This window comes from Pempheris klunzingeri, chromosome 12 (assembly GCF_042242105.1).
Source record: "Pempheris klunzingeri isolate RE-2024b chromosome 12, fPemKlu1.hap1, whole genome shotgun sequence".
NCBI lineage: Eukaryota > Metazoa > Chordata > Actinopteri > Acropomatiformes > Pempheridae > Pempheris > Pempheris klunzingeri.
This window is the reverse complement of record NC_092023.1, coordinates 23,422,687-23,439,139: the sequence shown is the minus strand read 5'-3', so window position 1 is coordinate 23,439,139 and position 16,453 is coordinate 23,422,687. Positions and strand designations below refer to the sequence as shown.

The 16,453-nt window shown below is 40.5% G+C and overlaps 1 protein-coding gene across 1 annotated transcript in view; it reads left to right on the top strand.

Annotated features, from left to right (window-relative positions):
- Positions 1-16,453, top strand: part of slc24a3 (solute carrier family 24 member 3) — a 77,399-nt gene that overhangs the window by 46,639 nt on the left and 14,307 nt on the right. The gene's annotated exons all lie outside the window — the stretch shown is intronic.

Here is a 16,453-nt window from a genome sequence, read left to right as displayed (position 1 = left end):
CTGACTGCATCAGCAAGCAGCACATCATTGCCTTGTTTTCTCTGCCCCATGAACATCATGAAATCCTAATGAGTGCCTCCCTCTGCTCAACTGTGATTTGTCAAAGCAGCTTCTATGACTACGACAGCTCACTCCTCCTCTCATCTCCTCCTCTCCTGTCTCCTCCTCCTCCTCCTCCTTCTCTGTGTCTCCACTCAAACGTTTTCCATGCTCTGAATCAGTAAGCTCCAAGCGCATGTCTGTCATGATGCTGTTGCTGTTGCAGGGGTGTAGATATCACCAGTTAAAGGCCAGGAATTGAGGATTGTATCATGAAATAACCCAGTCGCACAAACACACACACACCTATATTTATACCTGCTACTCTTGATGACAATCTTAACATTTCTGGACGCCTTGTACTTCCAGCAACACTGACCACGCGTAGATGTATGGCTTCACAGAGTTTCACTGAACAATGTGCAGCGAGTGCATGGATTTACATTGATCATCTCATTTTCCTTCACATCAAAGGTTCCCTGCAGCATGAGACCTGTTTACCGCATGGTTCTCATGTTGTGGGGACCGCTCACTATGTACGTGGAGAGAAAAATGGTGGAGATAAAAAAAAAAAAAAAAAAATGCTAAATGATCAGCCAGAGCACAGTGATGCGTTGGAGATGCATGCTGGGTCCACAGAGTGATGTCATGGTTTGCAGCAGAGAGGGGATATAAAGCAGGATCATGTTAGGCCAGCGAATAAAAGGAACATTAAAGTAGCATGGCAGTGTGTGTGTGTGTGTGATGGGATTAATATCAGGCCCATCTGTTTATGTACACAGATGTCATATATATGATGGGAGCTAATGTGTGTGTGTGTGTGTGTGTGTGTGTGCGTGCGTGCGTGTGTGTGTGTGGGGGTGTGGTGTGTGTGTGTGTGTGTGTGTGTGTGTGTGCGTGTACAGAATGAACAATACGCTACATGTTGTCGTCTGTCGTTGGTGCACAAGTGGGGGGGGGGGGGGGGGCTTTGCGGAGCACTACAGACGATAATAGTATAAAGAGGATAGTGTATTCCATGTCAGGAGGGCACATGCTAAAGAGAGGACATGTATAATCTTCCTATTGGTCACAAGGAGGATTGAGCTGTTGATTTCATGGTATTAACTCATGTGCAGAGCACAGAGAGAGAGAGACACAGGAAAGTACAACATACAGCACAAGAGAAAGAAAATTCGGGGTTGACGGCTTCTATTTAATCTCATTCCAAAACTGGGTATTCAGCTGAATCGCAGTCATTATGGGTAGAATTTGAACATTTCTGGTGTCCCCCAGTCGTGGTATTATAAAAAGACTGTGTGGCAGACAGCAGTGCATGCCTACACTACACTACTACACTTATTCTACAAACAACATGAATGCCATCAAATCCAGTGAGCTACACAGAGGCACACTGCACTCACCGAAGACAAACATTCTCCTGATTATGGCTTCCATGTCTTATAATTACACAAACATATAATCATGAAATCTCTTTCTTGTAATCACTAGATGCTAAGTAGTAATTACAAGAAACAAAAGTAATAATTATGAGAAAACTACCTTTTTTTTATTTACTTTTGGGGGGGAATGCTTAGGATAAGTGATAATCACACAATGAGCCTCGTTCAACACAGCTGAATTGCAGTATTATTCAGACAGGTCTGGTGATGGCTTCTTTGATTGGCGACCAATCAGAGCTTAGTAGGCAAGAGTAAAAATGGAGACTAATCAATACCTTTACCTTAACCCAACCCTCCCCCAGCTCTGTGGTGCATTTTAACATCTTTACGGTTATTTTTTTATCTTTTTAAGCTTTACTGGTTAGGTTCATTAACCTCATTTCCAGCAGCAAGTAACTGTTTTCAGCTAGAAACATGATACAGTATGATGAAGGTCTCTTGCTGGATTGAAACTGGGGGTGTTGCGGGTACATGGTATTCACATTAGACCACGAGGCCACTGTGACACCCCCATGTTCTGTGCATGTTTTCTTATAATAAAAAACTAAGAAGATAGAGTAGTGCAATAAGTGATTTGTTGAGTTGCAGCTTAACAAAACAGGTCATTTAACCAGCTTGTAACCTGCCCTCACAACCTGACTCTGGTTATAACATGTTTGATTAGAAGTAGAACATTTTGTATCTGGATGGATATTGTATTTGGCGGCTGGCTTGAAGGAACAAAGCTGCTGTCATTTTGTTGTCAACAAATCCCGTGAAAAGAACTAGACCAACAATAAAGTCATCATGCTTGCGAGTATTGTTTGTGAAGCTTTTCCCCCGTATGTCATTGAACTTTCAAAAATATACACCAGAGCCAAACTGCTCTAACGGTAAATTCCTTCGTTACAATAAACAGGGTCATTGTAGTTTATTCTTGTAAACACATCGCCATGTGCTTGGGGTAAAAAAAGAAATGCTGTTGCTGAGTTGTTTCAGAATAAACTACAGATTTAATACTCTGCCAAGTGCAGCTGAACAATGCATTTAACCCTCAGCCGCTCTGTTTACGCTGCTTATTTTCCATCACAGAAGACTGCCCGTCCCAGATGAGTGGCAGACTGGAGTTGGACAGTCAATGCATAATTTGGGTATCCAGTCGTGTGTTAAGGTGCAGAGGGTCTTACTGTTTCAGGGGTCAAAGTCCACAGATGCCTCTTATTAACACCACTGTTACTCAAGCAGCCATGACCTGTTCATCAGCAACACTTTTCTCCATGTTTCCTTCCTGCTCTGGGGCTGTGCTTTGGGACACTGTTCCGTATTAACACAGCAACGACGGAGCAGGACGAAACATCAAACTCATAGTTCCGATGTTAATAGCAGGTGCCGTTCAATACTACGGTGAACTGACATACAACAGAGCAACAAGTGTATCTGTTTACAGTGCAGCCAAACAAACTCACACTGTCTTAGAAGTCAGCCAGTAATAAAAGCTACAATATGCATGACAACTTTTCCTCACCACAGAAGTTTTGCACACACAGTAGTTGGAGATGTGCAGTCCGTCGCCTGTTCATCGAACATGGGGGTGGCCCATCTAGCACTAGCCCCGCAAGCTTCTCCACTCTCATTTATTACTTTTTTGCATTGCAGTAGATATTTCTGGTGTAGTTACTAAGGCTACATAAAGCTCCATTTGGCTGTCTATGTATATCAGGTGACCCATGCTTTGCCTGTTTCCAGGTTTGGCACTAATTAGCATACGGGTATCCAATCACAATGATCTGTTAATACCACGGTTAAATGCAAAGGTGCATGATCAGATGTCACTGTCCAAAGGATGTATCCAGGTACAGATCACATGTTTATAACAGGTGGAAACTGAGTTTAAAAGTCAGATGAAATCTCAATCAATCAAAATCAAATCAATCACTTTCTTTTTTTTTTATTTCTAAATAGATTCACCATAGCTTTATGATAAGATGATTTAGTGAATCAGTCGACAGAAATATGTGTAAAGGTTACTACACTATAGATTTGAACACATTAAGACTGCCATTCTCCAATCTTTTTATCTTTTCCCCATACTCCTGTAAGCTTTTACATGTAGAGATAAGAAGAAGTGTTTTTCTCAGGGAGATTTTTGCCAATGAATTCTGACAGTAACACAATAATTCAGCAGCAAAAAGGAAAAACATGAAAAGAATCATCTTTATTCTCTCTGTCTTCTCTTCTTTGTTTCCACTGACTGCCTCTCAACCTTTTTCCTTTACAAGCAATCCACCTCCGCAAATGTGTTTGTAATTAAGCAGCAGGCTCATAGTCACATGCTGTCGGAGCAGCCACTGGCACAGTGTAATGTGAATGAGAACACCTACAGTTCAACTGTAGACTGTCTCACATTATTTCCCATTGTTTCTATTGTTGGTCCTCAGGTAGAAATGTACTCCATGGTGACTCAAGGCTACTGTTCTGGACATGGGTAACATGTAAGATGATTTTGTACTGTATTGTCTTTGTGATCAATGATACTCATTTACAGTGTCCTGACATAGCACAGTGTTGGTTTAAAGAGGCAATAAGTCAGACTCCCCACTTCTACATTGTATAAAATGACCACAGTATGGAGTGGCTTCAGATGGCATCGTTTACTGTGAAGCCTTTCTATATGGTCTTTTCCATTGCTTCAGCCCTGCAATGGAAAAGACTCACCAGTAACACTAACTGCAATTACACAGAGACGCTTGCAGAATGCAGATAACATTTTTTGGCTGAAACTAATATCCATAAATAGTATGGCAAATGGGGTTTGACACTGAAAATGCATAACAGTCCATAACAGTGGTTTTGTTTGAATCTAGATTTACAAAATGTTTGATGCCTTTTCTTAGTAGAAATTACTTTGAAATTTTGCAAACGGAAAAAAAGATTGACCTGTCCAGGTTGAGCTTCCCTCCACTGTGTTCCTCTGTAAACTGTTTCTCTGAGCGTCTGCAGCCTCAGGCCACAATTAGCACCTGAGCTCAGAATGGAGGGATACCGGGTTCACACTAGCCCACCCTTGAGCCACAATAGCTGGGCAACCAACCTCCATATTGCCCCGTTTCTTAGCTGTTGTCTGCTGTGTTGTAAGCCCTATGTGACTCTTCAAATTAGACTTAATTTCATTTGACCTACAGTCAGTTTATGGTAAATATCAATCAGTCAACAATCTTTCATTTCACATCAGGCCGTGCTATTGACATCATGAGTAATGTAATACTTTCACCCAGATTTTATATTTCACTCATCGATTGTAAAAAAGATTCTGGAAAATATAAATCCTTTTATCCAGAGAACTACATGGAATGATATGAGCACAGTACGTTACTGGCTGTCATTCAACATGTGGATATGTCCGTCAATATAGTCATTTAAATGTGACACATTTATATGTAACATTTAAAAAACACTTCAAACCAAATTTAGCCGGTTTAACTAAACTGTAGAGTTCCTTTGACCTGAAAATCCCCAATACGAAGCAAAACAGTCTTGACACAAATGGACATGTTCTATGAATTCCACTAATTCGTGATTGAAAAGATACGCTACAGCCATACACACTTCATCATCCACAGGTGAGACATTGAAGAAACATTAGATAGATTTTTCTATCCTGTATAATAGGAGTCCCAGGTCAGCGTGGGTCATAATCTGATTTCTTGCTGCCCACGTTTGCTGCCTCACTGATTAAATGCCAGTATTACCATGTAACCTTTAGCTGGGAAGTAGAGCACACACACACACACACACACACAACCAACAAGTTTTCAGTGTGTAGTTCTCTACATCTGCACCAAAAAGCAGCTCTTCCTGTCATTCATCTTCCTCAGATAGACACGTACAGGCCTCCACACACAGATACATTCACTGTCTCCATCCCTCTTTCCGGGGTTTTTCTTCTCTCTTTTCCTCACGTTCACACACACGATCACCTGTTGATCCGTATTGGACCACGTGCAGCGTGATTTCAACCTCTCCTCTCGTCTTTTTTTCTGTCTTGCTTTTCTGACGCAGAGCGTACAGACAAAGCCTATTCTTGCCGGCGCTCGTTAAAAGCCTGTCGCAGCAGTGAACTTGTCACTGTGGACGGGGGGATTGATTGGGACTGCGTTCTGACTGTCATGTCTTCATCTGATCTGTTGGGTATCACACTGTTGGAGACCTGGAAAAGAAGTGAAGAAGGAGGATAGAGCAAAGGCCAGCTGGATAAAGTAATGTGTGGTGTTTTGCTCATTTTGTTGTCTGCTTTTTCCTTTGACATGAAATGCGGGAATATTTTATTTCAGCGTGGGTCTTATTTTGATGGTTTCTTGATTTTTTTTTTTTATGAGCCAACACCAGATTAATTCCTGTGAATGTCGTAAAATTGCTGCCTGCTTCCTCTGTTGTAAACCTGGACTTATTACAGTCAGAGGTTAACAACAAAATATCTTAGGCTTATGTCTTTGTTTTTTTATTCACAAATATGTAATTTCATGAATTTGTTGCGACACATATCTTAGCAAACATTTGCCTGTTTTATTGTGTAATTCAGCATTGAAGTCGGGTTTCTGGTCACCTGATGAATACAAGTCCAATACTGACCCACTGGCGACCAGCCCGAGGTGTACATCGCCTCTTGCCCAACGTCAGCTGGGATTGGCTGCAGCCCCCTGCACCCTTTAAGAGTAAGTGGTAATGGGAAGTAATGGGAAATGCTGTTGAACTCCAAACTTTCATCTAACTAAAATGGTAGGAGTCTCTGTGTGTCTGTCCTTCGATTTTCTCAAAAACCATTCAACTGGTTGGGTCCTGCTGTATTGCTGAGGACCCAAGGGAATGCAGTGCTGAGTGTCAAGTGTTGAGGGTGAAGTCGTTTGTATGACACAGCAAGCAGCACATCTAGGGGCCAGCTAACTGCCCCCTCCAAATGGGCATGAGTTGTGAAGAGCCAGGCCCTGAAACAGACACTGCACTAATGTATATACTAGACATGCTAGGAGCTGTGTTTCTAGCACCCACTCAGCTGTCACTTTGGTGACTGTCATGTCTTCGTAAGTGATAGAAATGATGATCGAAGGTGAATTCTTTCAAACTAAAACGTGCGCCTTGTTATAAACATGAATGGCTCCGTTGAAAATGAGAGCTAAACTTCTATCTATCACAGAAAAGAGCAGCAAAAATAAAAAATAGGGCGGTACAGAGGTTAGTTGCCCTGCTACTGAAGCTCAAGGGTGGGCTAGTGTGAACCCATCACACCCCCCACCCTCACTAAGCCACCTCTGGTGCTAATTGTGGCCCAAGGCTTCAGACACAGTTTATAGAGGAACAGAGCGCAGCTCAAGCAGGGCATTTTGTTTTTCCTCATCTGCTCCTCTCCTCCTTCTTGCTTGCTTTTGTTTTTCCTTTTCACTGTGTTCTTTTAAAGTTACTTCTGTAAAGTCTCCTGTTCTGGAGCTTTTGCCCATTGCCGCAGACATTAAGACATTAAGTTATAAAGACATGTTTATTTGTATTTATTCAACATGTTAGTGGGCGATTTACAGGAAAATGTTGTAAATAGAGTCGACCTCTCTTCGTGATTCCTCCTCGTTTTCTCTAATTTCTACACTTTTTTTCCCGCTGACGAATGTCCGATGTGTTAGGTAATACCACCCACTTACTTGTAAGCACTTGTGGCAGAAAATAAATGCAACCACATGCTGCCGTTTGCGTGTATGCGTTTGTGTGTAGTTGCATGCTTTCTTATGGACTAAACTGTTAACCACTAGCAGGCGTATGGCCACAGGGTCGAGTATTTTAAACTTACATCATATTTCTCCCTCATACCCACTCCTGTGTACATGTACATGGTGTGCTGTTTGTGTGTGTCTTAAGCTGCTCAGTTCAGAGAATAAATACATGAGGCAAAGGCAGTTTGCATTAAACAGTGAACCTAAATGACGGCCAGAATGGCACTTTGTCAGAGTCTGAGCCGGAGTGCTACGCATAACTCCCAATGCATTAAACTGCCATCTTCAGGATTAGGAGAGCTACTGAGACTGGCAGACTGAGAGAGAGAGAGAGAGAGAGAGAGAGAGAGGGAGGGAGGGATGTTCACAAATATTGTTTCAGTAGGAAATAAAGGAAAAACTTAAAATCAAATAGTTCCTCGGCTGAGCATGATTTTCATGGATCAAACTGTTGTTCCATATGAATGTGATTTCATTCAAAGGCTTGGTGTAGATGTTTTCCAGAACAACATAATAGCTGGCTGCCTATGGCCCTTGCTATTGCTAAAAAACATGAGCTTTTGCTACTACAGTGCAGGTTGAAGGTTATATATTTTCTGGGATGGAAGAGGAATTAACATTTTACAACAAAATTAATATTAGACATGTTGGTTTTGGAAGGCTGATTCTGACATTTTTGTACTAGATATCCTAAGTTTGAGGTAACTCCTTGAAAAAATCCAAGGGATTTGGTATTTTCATTCATTTCATTCAACATTGGGGCCACACTGTATGAAGGTTATAGTTTACAGAAAATATTGTATTATTTTGAGAAGTATACTGATTTGCTTTCCTTTTGAGAATGAGATGAGAAGATTGATACCATCTCATCTCTCACCTGTGTAGGTGTGCAGGGTCTTAAACACAGTGAAGACCCACCAAACAGAAAGACAAACATTTAAACAAGAATTAGATTTAAAATAAATTAATTAATTAAGTCAGTCACTTTGCTTATCCGATATTTTTATTTTTTCTATTTATGTTTTTATTCATATTTATGTATTTTAATGTTTCTATAGTTTAACATATTTCAGTTTGTTGTTGTAAAGAGCAACGAAAAAACAAATCATGATGATTTTGCATGTGAGCAGGAAGGTGCTTTAGGTTTGACAGAATATACCTCATCAGCAGTGATACTGTACTATCTCAGTGATAACAGTCGTATAACACTACACTACCTCTTAAACAGGACGGTGACAGTAAGTTTAAGATGAAGACCACAGACAGTGCCTGTAACACATCATAATAACTTCCTTGCTCAGTCTTCCCCTTGTGTTGCCTTGAAAAAATTCATAAACCCTTGGTTTTATATTTAAAAAACATGAAAACCCACTAATAAACTCAAATACAGCAGTACTCTCCCTCTACACAATGCATATTCACAGTGTATATGTGTGTGTGCGTGTATCTCTTCATCCCAGCAGATGCTAAGCATGCTTTGTCATAAATGGAGGAAAAGCCATCTGTCATCTGCATAAAGCAGCATCTTTTCTGCTGCTCTTAAAACACAGCGGCCTCCTCAGATCCCTTTAATGATGTATAGGATTTAGAGGATTCTCTCTCTCTGTTTTGGTGTGTCTTTGTGTCTATTGGAGCCGTGGAGCTCTTATGTAATGCTTGTGGCATTACGTAAGCACTGATGGTGGCAGCGGTCTGGTTGGGGGGATGGCGACTGTTGTTTCTCTGCCCCTGGAGTGAGGAACCGTCCGCCACCGCTCGGGTCAATCCACATTGATCTCACACAACTCAGGGATTTGACTACTGATCGTGTGTGTGTGTGTGTGTGTGTGTGTGTGTGTGTGTGTGTGTGTGTGTGTGTGGCTAAATCTCACATTTACATAATTCTCAGAAATTACACATTACTCATTACACATTATTTACAGTATTGCATTTTACAACCTTTTAGTACCTAAGCCATGATTTGATAAAAGACTGGAAATGATAAAAGAAGCACAAGGAACTTGAAAGGATTGGTGCACCGAAATTAAAAAAAAAAAGTATGTTATTTACTTTTTACCAAAAATTGTGCCTGGTGACTATTGTGGACAAGTTAGATGAAAAATCTGCATAACTATACATCACTTCATATTGAGGTTGAAACAACCTTTTAGCAGATTGAACTCTCCAGGGCTGAAAATCATCAAGCTGAACCGTCAAGCTGCTGAGCACTGAACTGGTGGACACAGCTGGTATTTGGGTACAAATGTGAAACAAGGTTAAAGTTTATAGATTTATAGATACATGTTCTCAAGAAGGGGGATTTAATTATGTAATTAGCTTTAGACAATATTGTTTTTTTCCTTTAGAATTGAAAGCACTATAGGTAACTGCTATCAGTTTGTGTATCAGTGGCACTCAAGCTGGTTATTGTGATTACTTTCACGCCCTGCATCATTTACTGTTTAACCTTTAACCTAAGAAATTTCGTCACAGAACCACCCGGGCTATGAGGACTCAATAGTCTGGGGTCAAGGGAATAAATGGAGCACATGGTCCTACACATGGTCCTACACATACCATAGCAACACATATACGTGTTGACTCTTAAGCAGAACAAGAAGAGGATTGGGTCATGTATTGTGATTAACTCAGCTCTTCTATTCACACATTCGATGAGGTGTTCTTAAGCTTACACACATCCCTGCAGCACTGTGTGCTATTTAAATGCCCGTGAGCTTGGTTAAGGAAGGTGATTTAAGAAAAGCCTAAACGTGCAGGGCTGCTCATATCTGATAAACTGAAGTGGTGTTTAACTTCATCACACGACGCAGTTATTTCCCTCAGGAGCTGGTGGAGACCAAAACTGAGCTAAAAGGTGACTTCTAATAAATGATAATGCTACTGCGTGCCTGCTGGGTATGTAAATAGGAAATAGTTTGCAAACATATAAGCCATACCAACTTCTAAAGGTTTAGAAATGTTAGAAATGTTATTTTATGGTTATCGTCTTAAGCCCTAAACTAAAGGAACTCCACATAGTTACTTTTTTATATTGACTTTATATTCAAAATCAGCCTCATCATCTTAATACACCCTTTGTGTACCGTCTGTTCTATTCTACACTGTACACTATACAAATGTCAACAGTCAAACTGCATGAACTACAATGGTAGAAAATATCATATTTCAATGAGCAAGGCAAGTAAAAACTACTTAATAGCATGACTAGGCAGTGGTTAGGAGTATAGAGATCCAGTCAAGTGAGTATGTAGTATCACTCAGAGCTCTGTAAACTCGTTATGTGGAATGGACTGTCTTTTTTACATGTTCTCGATAAGACTCCAATGCTTCATGGCCATATTTGATGTTTTGGAATAGGGGATGCTGCTACATTTAACATGAGCCCACGATCACAGGGATTTGAAGATTTGATTCTTTATTCATTTTGAAATATGGTTTAATACTTTTGAGTAAATGAAAAATATTGTCCTGGGCTTCTCCAAATGTTCAGCTGAAGCCACTAAGGACTCGACCACTCTAATGCAGACTAATAGCATTCTGTCCTGCCCTTTTTACTCTCTGCTCCGCTTATCCTATGTTGTGTAAGGCCATAAGGTTGTGGACTGCACTCAACCCAACACAATGCCGGCTAGCTCAGATTATACACTTCTAGCAACAGCTTTAATGCATCAGCTACTGTAAATCATATTGATTTTTTTTTCCTTTTTCATAGTCCAGAGATTATACAACCCTTTTGTCTCACTCACTATTTGACATCCATTATTTCACAGAAGATTTAATGAGATTAGTGTTGTTCGACAGAGTGACGTCAGTGTGGAGCTGATGTCAGGCTGGTCAGACCACCAGCCTCCATATGGGTTTGCTTAGTCTCAAATCATGATGGATGCTCATATATGAAGCATTTTGACATTTACCTTCTAAGCCTTCAGAAGAGACCAACACCACAAGGTCAACTTCAAAGAGTGACGCTTGTATCGTGTGGTTAAGGTAAATGTGGGTCCCAGCTCAGCATAGGTTTTTCTGAAAATAATTTGTATTTAAATTGATGTACTTCTACAAATAGAGGCCTCTGTGGAAACAGAACAACGGAAGCGAAAGTCATGAATGTTTAACTTTTCTGAATAGAAGCAGCCACACAAGAACTTTCTGTAAGAATTGTCAAAATTATGAATGGAATTATGAAACAGCTAAGACTCTGAATATTATATTATATTATATTATATTAAATATTGTCTGTTTCCTTACTGGTTTTTATACTGGTTTGATGGTATTGTTTGTTTCCTAACAGGTTGGTAGTATTTGTTTGATCTGGCATGTCTACATGGCAGGTCTAGTCTGACAAAAATAGCTGGAATTCAGACTTTAGACTTTAGACTTTTCTTTATTGATCCCCCATAGGGGGAAATTCACGTTACAGCAGCAACAATAGAAAAAAAACAGTAAAGAAAACAGCAGTAGCAAATAAATATATGTTGTAATGATAAATAAATATTTACACTATGGACATAAGATGTACAAGTATGGACAGGAATATGAAAGGAATGGAATGATATGGATGAAAAACAGTGTATTAACATCAGCCAGTGATGCTGATGTTAAAGAGTCTGATGGCTGATGGGAGGAATGACCTACGGTAGCGTTCCTTCTTGCAGGGTGGGTGCCTCGGCCTGTTGCTGAAGGAGCTGCTGAGGGCCCCCACAGTCCCATGCAGGGGGTGAGAGGGGTTGTCCATGATGGACTTGAGTTTTGTTAGTAGAGGGGTTGTCCATGATGGACTTGAGTTTTGTTAGTAACTGTGTTCAAACTGTAACTGTCACACAAAACTAACAGCAAATAAAACAGCTCAACAGTGACTCCCCTTGTGTTGGCAAGTAATTAGATGCCTTTGGGTGATTAGGTGGAATATATACCGTCTAACTTTCAGGACTACAAAAAAAGGGTTGAAGTTCTATTCCCAGAGGTTTAGTCTTAAGTCTAATTCTACTACACAATGATAGGAAGAGTTGACTAACTGAAGTGGGCTATTTTTCATTTAGTTCTAAAATATTTGCACAAAAAAAAGTTACCTGGTATTATTATTGTGTGTTGGAATCACTTAAAAAAGAAGAACAGACGTCTGTGACAACTTGAAGTTCAATTTGAAACTACCTTTCATATTTTCTGGCATGGAGAGAAGCAGATAAGATGGATTTACCCCTTTCAGAATCATAAAGTTGGCCAGTCCAGCAGAACAACACACCCCTGTATGTGTTTGTATGTGCCTGTGTGTTTGAATGGTAGATCTGTACCTCAGGAAGCGTCTGCATCAGTGCCAAGTCGAGGTGAAAGGAAAAAGAAAGGACAGCTTTGTTACAATGGCCTGTCAAACATACACAAACACTTTTTCTCTCTCTCTCTTTTTCATTCTCTCTCTCTCTCTCACACACACACACACACACAGACCTCTGGTAGAAATAGAGTTGGCCTGTGTCCATGCCTGCATTGCCAGGTTTAGTGAGCCTCTAATCTGTGAATTGAAAACACAAAGACTCCTCAAAGAGGATCCAAATGAACCAGTCACGCCAATAGACCAGGATTGTTCTTGTCATTGTATTGGGGCTGTGGAGTTGGCTAAAGCGGTATCTCATCAGTATGTAGAGACATACACACATGTGCTTGTGTGTATGTGTGATATGATTGTGTATTTGGGTCTGTGTGTTGAATATGCATACAATATGTGTCAGATGTGACACGATACAGAGATTGAACTCAATTGTTTTCTTCCCTGCATGGTTTCATTGTGCTGTGGCTGTGTGTGTGTGTGTGTGTGTGTGTGTGTGTGTGTGTGTGAGTGAGTGACTGGATGTGTGACATCTAGATTTAGTTAGAGCTGGATTTAAAGCCATCTAAAAAAAATAGGTGACAATGGTTGTTAGATTGCATCTATTGATATTTATTTTTTGGGCAAAATGACAAAAAAGAATGTAATTTTCATGTACTTAATTGTAAGGAAATGAAAATATATATGGATGTCTAATGGAAATGGCTTCCAATGGATTGGACTAACTGTATCACAGTTAGTTTTACTGAAGTTGAATGTATAATATTTGATCTTCTGTACAACAGGTAAGGCTGCTTTGAAAAAACCCAATACAACAAAGGTGCACACCTGTGATTTCAAACTGAGACAAATTGCATGAACGAGGTTGTAGAGATAACTAATGACCACCCTACGTATGGTTTGTGTCTAATGTAGCATGGCTGCACATAGTAAGGAAAGATAGGAGAGGGCACAAAAGCATTGTTAGGCTACAGAACGTAAGCTGAAATACAGATGCAGCAGGTTGGTAAGAAGATATGGGAAGAGTCATACAACTCAATCACAGAAGGCACAGCAGATGTCCTTGAAGAGTGATGCTATTCAGGTTACCTTGCACTGAAAAAGCAGACAGGCAAGTGCTCGGACTTTGCTCAAGGATTATCAGGCAGCGCGAAGGACACTGCATGAAGTCAGTCTCTATGGACAGCATCCAAGAATCACAACAGCATCACAAATCAGTGCAAAAGAACATACCAAGATGCCTGATGAATATTGGCAGCATATTCTTTGGTCAGATGGAAGAAAAATACATTTGTTTGGATCAGGAGGGGTTCAGCATTCTTGTTGAGGACCCAGCCAGGACTACCACAGCGACTTGCTGACCATGAAACATGGAGGTGGGAGTGTGCTGACAAGTTATAGGAGAGAGGACATTTATAGATGGCACCATGAATGCAAATTTTTATATACCCAAATACCAAATGGGAAGATGAATTTTCCTGAAAGGCAGAACATCTCTTATCAACTTTGTGTAAGACTGGTATCCTCCACGCCCAGGAGGGTTGAATCTGTCATCAAAAATAAAGGCGGACATACAAGATATTAACCCTTTCAAGCATAGAGGTCACTACAGCATGCAGCTATTCAAAAGCTGTTTTCTTGTATATGCATGAGTTTTGATGGCGTAGTTGCACATCAGCCACCACAGTGGAAGCTACTGCACCATCTCATACACTGCTACCCAGTGGGAAGCCATTACAAGTGAAAAAAAAAAAAAAGTGAAACCAAGATGGCCGACAGACAGCCAGAAACACCAAGTTGTTCATTTCATTCTGTTCAAACCTTCTATAAAAAGAGACCCTTGCAGGTAAGAAAAATTATGGTGACATCAAGTAACATCTAACATCAATTGCTACATTTTCTAAGTATTGATTTTATATTGGGAGGAAATTATGATTAATCACATGTCAACTGAATTGTACATCATGCATCACTGACTAGATTTCAACTACTGGACATTACACACTACTGGCATGTTTTTCATGCCTAAAGATGAATAATAGATAATAAGTAAAAGAAATATAAATCCTGACTGAGGTTATCATAATTCATGCGTGAAAGAGTTAAAGAGAAAAAAGAATCTGAGTAATGAACTGTATTCATAAGAGGGAAGGACCTGCTGTAGTACCAAGTAACTGATCCACCATCAGTCCTTTCTCTTTCTCTGTACTGGTATTATGCTCACACACAGTTATTCTCTTTAGGATTGTCTGTGAGCTTAGTGTTAACTCAACTGATGTGAACTGATTTCCACATACTTGGAGTCGCCTCCGTGACATGTCTTCAGACTAGTGGAAAGTAAAGTCCAAAGTAAACATTAAGGTGTTTGTTTTACTACACTTTGTCTTTCTGCATCTGTAGATTTCTCCTAAATTTTTAATGGCTGTTTTCTCAAAATGAATTTCTTTCTCCCAGTCTGTGCCAGAAGTCTCCCCTTCAGGAGCACTTACATACACCAAACTTTCCATTCTAATTCCTATCCAAATTCTGAGGGTTTTTTATGGTTTTAAGGTTCATGTATCATTCATGGACTGTTTTATGCAACATTTTATTCATAAAACATGTATCAGTATTTTCCGATTTATGGAGTGATAAAAAAAGAAAAGTCCCCTGTAAAAACCTTTCGCTCTAATATGTAAGAATTTTGAACCTGGCTCCATCCAAGTTTCTGTACTTGAAACTGTATGTAAATGAGCACACACTGCATTAGATAATCCCCCATATGCATATTTACACATGCAATTTCAGGAATTCTGACCCTGTGTGTGTGTGTGTGTGTGTGTGTGTGTGTGTGCGTGCGTCTAGTCACAAGAGAGCATGAGTTGTTGTTCGTCAACTGCTTGAGTTTTTCCAATACAGTTTGTACTGACGGTTCATGACATGAGTTGTATTAAATATAAATACGATAGAAATCAATGAGTCATTCAGCTTTATGGCAGCAAACTCATAGACATCCACATCTCGCTCTTCTGTCTACGGTTGTTCTCTCACAGACATCTGTAGAAAATGAACTGTATATAAGTATCACCTTCCTCATTTAATGATCCAGGGATGTGATGGAGGACAAAACCCACAATGCTTTGCTTTTTAGACGACCCATGAGTAGCATCAGACAGCTCGTGTGGAAGCTTTCACAAATGTATATTTGGATGAAAATGTTGCGGATGTCATTTTTTGTGGGAGTGACTTTTATAAACACAGCCATTTTATTCATCCCACTCTAACCTTCCCTTTCTGGTCACGAACTCTCCCTTTTTTCTTCAATGGCAGCTCCACATCATGTCAGAGTCTTCATTTTGTCTCTTCTTTCATTCCCTTCCTGTCACTCACATCTCCTCTCTCCTGTCTCTCCCTCCCACCCCTCCCTCCCCCCCTGTCTCTCTCTCTCTCCGTGCTGCTGTCAGTTCCTATGAGCAGACAGGCCCGTGTTGTGTTTGGGCCACACAGGGCAGACTGAAGCTGAAGCCGCCTGACTCACAAGCTCTCGGCTGTTGAGAGACAGAATGTCACTGCTCATTGGGTTGCCTTCACGTTACACAAGCGCACGCACAAACACACACACACACACACTGCAAACATTCAGCAGGAAGGCATTCACACATACTCACAGCACACAGATAGTACACACACACAGAGCAAGCCAAGCAAAGCCTAAACACACACACACACACACACACACACAGAGTCACAGTCACAGTGGGCTGAAGCTATTTTTAGCCTGGCCACTCATATGCAGACTCATACGCTACAGGAAATGCACATGATGGCTGTGAATGATTATGTGGCATATTGTGGCATGTTGTGATTGGCTGCTGTTTTGGGACAGTGATGGATTCATGGTGTCACTTCATGACACGGGGCGACGATGGAGAGATTGA